The sequence below is a fragment of the Panicum virgatum genome, chromosome 5K (genome assembly GCF_016808335.1).
Source record: "Panicum virgatum strain AP13 chromosome 5K, P.virgatum_v5, whole genome shotgun sequence".
NCBI classification, from domain to species: Eukaryota; Viridiplantae; Streptophyta; class Magnoliopsida; order Poales; family Poaceae; genus Panicum; species Panicum virgatum.
The window spans coordinates 26,618,805-26,626,126 of NC_053140.1; the positions used below are offsets into that span (position 1 = coordinate 26,618,805).

The 7,322-nt window shown below is 49.0% G+C and overlaps 1 non-coding gene across 1 annotated transcript; it reads left to right on the forward strand.

Annotated features, from left to right (window-relative positions):
- Positions 1-1,035: 1,035 nt before the first annotated feature.
- LOC120710935 lies at positions 1,036-1,142 on the forward strand. Its single transcript, XR_005690103.1, has one exon. It is a non-coding gene; the product is annotated as a small nucleolar RNA R71 (small nucleolar RNA).
- The last annotated feature ends 6,180 nt before the right edge of the window (positions 1,143-7,322 follow it).

Sequence of the window (7,322 nt, forward strand, 5' to 3'; positions counted from 1 at the left end):
TCTTTAGTCTTCTACTTTAAGCCCATCTTGCTTTCGGCCCATAAATTAACCCTGTTAATTTATGGCGATAACAGCATTATGTTCACGCTTGCCCCCAGATCGCATAGACATTGCTCGAAGTGCTTGACGTAGATCGAGTAGCTGATCATGGGGACTCCTGGATCCTTTTGTACTGCTGCCACCATGCCATCCCAAACGTCGTTCCTTGGGGAATGGTACCTCCCTGCATGGTTAGTATGTGGAGTCTGCCGGGGAAGGTTGCCCCACCCGGTAGACACCATGTTTGCAGTTTCACCGGGAGACTCAGGTTGCCCCTGGATCTTCCCAGACTCAGCAACAAGAATGGTAGCAGCGATTTGAGCTAACTGTATTTCTATCATTTTGTTGAATCTTAACTGATTTTTCAAGGCAGAAGAAAGAGTTTCAACTTTTGCATTTATACTTTCCAAAACTTTGTCGTTGGCCGCAAGCTTTTTATTTAAAGATTCATTGATTTTAGCTTGGCCAAAGACAAGGTCTCTCAAGGAGGGTTGGTTTGAATTGAAATTCGAATTGAAATTTGAGTTGAAATTATTACCTCCTCCTTGGAATGGTGGGCGTGCTTGGCCCTACCCTTAGCCTCCTTGTGGACGGAACTCGTTGTTGTTGTTGTTGATGTAGGCTGCATCTTCACGGGTCTCGGGGCAGTCATTCCCCGAGTGTCCACCATTACCATAAACCTCGCACGTCATGTACGAGTTCATGGCTTGGACAGGAACGAACATTTGCTGTTTGTTCCCTTCGTCGAGTTTCTTCAGTTGGAGGTCCATTTTGGCGGCAAGCATATCCGTCTCCTTGACGGTATGCATTCCGCCTTTGGTTCGGAGCTGGGAACGCTCCTTGTTCTAGCCCTAGTTGGCGACCATCTTCTTGACCAAGGCTTTGGCATTGGCGATGGTGAGATCGAGATAGGCCCCTCCAGCAGCAGCATCCAAGTGGGCTCTTGATGTTGTCGTTAGCCCGTTGTAGAAGCTTTGGAGTATGAGCCACTCGTCCATCCCATGATGAGGATAGGCGAGTATGTATTCTTGGAGTCTCTCCCAAGCTTCCGGGATGGATTCCATCCCCGTCTGTAGGAAACTTAAAATTCTTCCTATCAAGGTGTTTGTTTTGCCTAGCGGGAAGAACTTGGTGAGGAATGCCGCGGAACATTTGTCCCACATGCTGACAGCTTCTGAATTCTGATAAAGCCATTATTTCGCTTTCCCCAAGAGGGAGAAAGGAAACAAGTGAAGCCTGATGATGTCAGCCGTAACGCCCCTTATGGTTACGGTCTTGCAAAGCTCCAAGAAGTTCTGGAGATGGGCGTTGGTGTCCTCATTTGGCTTGCTACAAAATGGGCTAGCCTGCACCATGTTTATGAGGCTAGACTTCAGCTCGAAGTTCACATCCCCAACATCAACGTTGGGTCCAGTCGCCACATTGGCGGCTGTTGACGCAAAAATCAACACACTGGAATCCGAGGGCAAGTGTTCGCCAAACACGGAAAGTAGACAAAGCCTGCCAGTCAATCTGACCTGTTGATTGACAAAGAGACAGAGTAAATGTTAAATTCGAGGGTGTATCTACTGGAATTCCGATTATCCCTCAGATAGGCATATCGGCAAGCTTTGCCGATACAATACACGACAAAAGACTATTTAAATGCAATTGTGTAATAAATGAGTGCGTCGGCAGGATCAGCCGTTGCACTAGACGATAAAACCGGCTTTGAGTAGCCGATTATGCGTGTGTAACAAAATCTAAGCTACGAATGTGTAACTCAGATAATGTAAACTAAAAACAGATCTAAACCGTCTCTTGGGATAACAAAAGTGTTACTACAAAATCTAAAGCCGATCTAATATGTTTTTAGGTGTGATAATGGCCAAAAAGCGTAGGAAAACCTACAAATCTAGCCGATATCGATAATTGGTGAATAAATCTAGATGAGACGACAGCGATACGCCCGGAAGTCAAAGCCTAGATAAACTCGATAACTTTTGAATAGATCTGAACGAAGCCATAGCGATGCGCCCGGAAGCTAAAGCTCAGATTTACTCGGTAAACGAAAACTTACCAGCAGATCAAGTCGCTCGAATGTGATGCATCCTTGATCAACTCGAAAGAACTCGCCAAAAAGAAAAGAAAAGTGGCGAAGTCGCTGAAAAGTAAATTGCAAGTAAAAAGTAGAGTTTGTTTGTTGATCGTGTGATAAACCTTTTACAATGGGCGGGGGTACATATTTATAACCTGAACTAACTTGCCTGACAAGCAAAATCTAAACTAAAAGGAAATACTGTAACACCCGGTTTATAAAAGAACATAAACCGAGCAATCATATACATGCCAGGATCAAGTCACATGTATATACAACAGAATGAACAGTATATCATAGCACATATCACGAATAAGATATAATAAATTGAAATACGAATGTTATTTATTACAATAATGACAAAATGTCTGATACAGCGGAAACGAAGTACAAAATACGTATAAAGCTCTCCGAAGCTGAAGCAGGGCGCCACAGGGACGTCGACTGGGAGATGAACACCTAGAAGTCCTCGTAGTCCTGGTAGCGCTGGACGAACTCCCTCGTGTCGGCAGGAACTGAGCAACAGTAGCGTAGCCAAGAGGAAAAAGTAGAGAAGAGGCAAGAGTGAGTACACAACTTGCACTCAACAAGTATATCACAAACTATGAGGCTCTAAGGTTGGCTGACTCAACTGCATTAGCTTTTAAGTGTTGGCAAGATTTTATTAAAGCTATTTACTACGAGTTGATGAATTACCATTAACCCAGTTACATAGTTATTAATCAAGTTTAATCATGTATCTACTGAAAAACCAAACCAAAACCAAGCCACCAAGGTAACCCCGAGAAGCACCTCCCTTGTCGGAAGGAGATAACTCCACTAATCAAAAGGAGGATCTGGGCCGCTCATAACCGTGAGCACGGCTTGTATACCAGTTTTACACTCTGCAGAGGTTGCACATCTTTACCCACAAGTCGTGAGCTACGCTAGAGATTCATCACACTTCCTTAGGTGAGATGACTAGCGACTCACTACGAGGCCTTTACAAAGAAACTCGTTGGTAGGGAGTAACCGCGAGGGTGGATCAGCGACTATGGAGCAGGTCTAGTGGGCGTCAAGACACGAAGCACAGATGAGGCCACTCAGCACGAGGGCCATAGAAGCTTACCGCCCCTGCCCCGCAGGTAAGTTACTCCAAACCAAAAAGATCTAATTATTACGCCAAGTCTATCCCATTCTAGCCTTGTGGTAGCGCTGTTGTCCCAGGTTGTCGCTCTATGAACCGGTCCTTATGGAGAGTGGCCAACCAAGCACTAAGCACCGTGCTGGCCCCCTAAACCATGTTTCTACAAAAACATCTTTTAACGAGACGTGAGCCACTCAAGCACGAAGCACAGAGGGCCACTCTCAGAATTAAGTTCAAGTAAACCATTAATCAAATTAATTAAAAAGGACCAGAGTATGTTATGGCGCAGCAACCTAGCACAACTAATCAAAATGCAACCCAAAGGTATATATAAAGAATATAAAGTGGCTAGGAAGTCCTTATAGGCATACAGTATTAAAATGCAGTATGAAATTGTAATTAAAGATGATAGGTTGTTCATGTTATACTTGCCCTCCTCGTACTGCTCCTGCTGCTGCTCAAAGTGCTCGGAAGATGGCTGTTCCGGGTACTGGTACTGGGGCTCCTCAGATGGATCAACGTCTACTCACGAACACATGGCCAAAACAATGCACAATAATAAGCATACGAGCAAACACTAACAAAAACTAAGAAACAGTACATCAATTCATAAAAAACAGCACACTAAACTAGTCTAAAACTATTCTACGCATTACAACGATCGCGTGGACATAAAGAACGCTAAAAACGGAGCTAAAACGCATTTTCTAGGCTAAAAACAAGTTCTAGGGGCTTATTTGTAATAAAAACAGGGTTCCAGGGGGTTTTCTGCTAAAACCGAGGACCTAAACGTAATTAAATGTTAACTCCAGGGTCTAACTCGCAAAAAGTCAAGTGCTGGACGGCGGGTTCAAATTCCAGGAAGCTCAGGGGGCTGCGTGCTAAAATTTGGACCAAACTGTAATTAATTTTGAATGGCTGTGGATTGCGGGTTGATTCTAGGAAAACTGGGGGGGTTCTTTAACAAAAATGCCAGGCGAACCGGTATCCTTGGATCCAGGCCGTTGGATTTAGATCTGGCGGTCTAGATCTAATGGATCCAAGATCTAATCGCGCGCGTTGAATCCGGATCGGACGGCGCAGGGGGGTTGGGCGCGCGAGCGGCGGCGGTAGGTCGCCGGCGGCTCTGTTCCGCGGCGGCGCGGCGGGAAACTCGCCGGACTTGGCCAAATCTGGCCGTCCGCGGGTCAAATCGACCCGTTCTTGGGTCGGTTGGACTCCACGCATCATGCGTGATCCATTGGGGAGGTTTCCCGGGTTCAGGGAGGCTCGGCTGGGCCTCGCCGCGGCGCGGGGCGGAGCTGGGTGGTGGTGTTCGCCGGCGCAGGGCGGTTCGGGGTGTCCCAGGGCTACAACTACCAAAATATAGCGCCAAAAGGATCGGGAGGAGTTGCGGTGGCTCACCGGGCTCGGAAACGAAGGAAGGACCGGTTGGCGGCGAGCTCCGGCGGCGAGTCGCGGGCGGCGCTCGGTGGCGGGGCACTGTGGTGGAGCTCCAAGCGTCTGGACTCCCTGGTTCGACTCCCGGCAGGGCTGTGAGGGTGAAGCGGAGATTAGGGTGGTCCGGCGGTCGCCGGCGGCATGGAAATCGCGGCGGCAGAGCCACTTACCGGCGATGCGTCCCTGGCGAAATTCCCGGTGCGGCGTGGCTCGGTCCGGGGCCAAGGGGCTCGAGGATGATCCAGGGACCGAGGCGGAGCTGGTGCGCCCCTTGGACAGAGCTCAGGTGCGGCGGAGTTGCGACTCCACGGCGGTGCAGAGGAGAGGCTGTCCGGCGGAGCAAGAAGCGCGGCGGGCTAGGTTTACGGTGGCGGCTGCGGATGGGAGGAGGAGGGGAGGCTCGGGCCCCTATTTGTAGGGCGGCGGGATGGCCTGGGCGTGCGTGCCCAGGAAGGGAAGCCCGCCGAGAATCTCGGCGTGCCGGGCGCGGCGGTTGCGCGAGGAAGGGGACGAGCCTGACCACTGGGCCCGGGCCGTCAGGGGCGTGAAGGCGACGTGAGGCGGGCTGAGCGGCTAGCTTGCGGGCCCGGCTGGTCAGCGAGCGAAACGCGCGCGGCGCGGGCGACTCGGGCTGAGCGGGAGGGAGGGCAGGCTGACGGATGGGCCCGGGTTAGCTGTTGGGTTGGGCGCGGGAGTGTGGGCCGCGCTGTCGGCGAGAGGAGGAGGGGCGCGTGTGCTGGCTAGCGAGCGGGAGGGAGCGGGCCTTGCGGGGTTCGGCTGGGCCGAGTGGGGAGTTGGGCTGGGGTTTTGGTTTCCTTTCCTTTTCTATTTCTTTTTCTCTTCTATTTCTAATTCAAACAAAATTTGAATTCAAATCAAAGTTTGAAATCAAACCACACTCAAATAATTAAAATTATGCACCAGCATGAATGCAACACCAAAGTTTTAACCTTAGACAAAATTTTAATTACTTAAGGAACAAAATTGAATTAAATGCCATACTAAACACAATAAACCTTAGAAATTTAAATAAAGCCAATTAAATTTATTATTAAATGCTGAAATTTAAATTAGGGTGTTACAGACCCTACCCCCTTAAAGAAATCTCGTCCCCGAGATTTAGCTGGGCTGGCTAGCAAAGAGATCTGGATATGTCTTCTTCAACTCATCTTCTCGCTCCCATGTAGCCTCAGCTTCACTGTGATGACTCCACTGAACTCTGCACATCTTGATGCGCTTGTTCCGAGTGACCCTCTCTGATGTCTCCAGAATCTTCACCGGATGCTCAGTATAAGTCAGATCCTCCTGGACATCTACTCCATCCAGTGGTGCCTGCTCCTCGGGTACTCGCAAACACCTCTTCAGCTGAGATATATGGAAGACATCATGAACTCCTGAGAGGCTGAGAGGTAACTCCAGGCGATAAGCAACTTCGCCTTTCCGCTCTAGCACCTTGAATGGCCCCACATACCGAGGTGCTAACTTCCCTTTGACATTAAATCTGCGGATTCCTCTCATCGGAGACACCTTCAGATACACATAATCACCAACACTGAAAGTTAGGTCTCTCCGTTTGCCATCTGCATAGCTCTTCTGTCTGCTCTGTGCAATCCTCAGATTTTCTCGCACAGCCTGGACCATCTGCTCTGCATCATCTATGATCTCAGGGCCAAAGAGCTGCTTCTCACCAATCTGATCCCAATAGAGAGGAGTCCGGCACTTTCTGCCATACAATGCCTCGAAGGGGGACTTCTTCAGACTAGCCTGATAGCTGTTGTTATATGAGAACTCAGCATAAGACAGGCACTTATCCCAACTAGTACCGTACTGAATAGCACAAGCTCTCAGCATATCCTCCAACACTTGGTTGGTTCTCTCTGTCTGCCCATCTGTCTAAGGGTGATAAGCCGTACTGAAGCGCAGCTTCGTATCCAACGAATCATGGAGCTGCTCCCAGAACCGAGAAGTGAACTGAGACCCTCTGTCAGATATGATCTTCTTGGGCACACCATGCAAGCAGACAATCCGAGAGATGTACAACTCTGCAAGTCTAGCACCGGAGTAAGTAGTGTTCACTGGAATGAAGTGAGCAACCTTCGTCAATCGATCCACTACTACCCATATAGAGTTGTACCCTTTCTGAGTACGAGGCAATCCAACAATGAAGTCCATAGTGATTTCCTCCCATTTCCACTCTGGAATCTTCAGAGGCTGTAACAGACCTGCTGGCCTCTAATGCTCAGCCTTGACACGCTGACAGGTGTCACAAATAGCCACGTACTCTGCCACTGAACGTTTCATCCCATACCACCAGAAACGTTCCTTCAGATCATAATACATCTTCGTGCTGCCCGGATGAATAGAGTATGCTGTATCATGGGCCTCACTCAGAATCAACTTCCGAAGATCCTTCACATCTGGCACACAGATCCGGTTCTTGTACCACAAGGTACCCTGATCATCCTCTCTGAAATGAGGAGCCTTGCCCTTCTTGAGCAACTCACGAATCTCCTGCAGCTTCTCATCATCTTTCTGATGCTGCCTGATCTCGGACTCTAGAGTCGGTACTACCTCAAATGCTGCAATGGAGGTATGATGCAAGAAGCCCAGACTCAACTGCTCGAACTCCTCGCATAACTC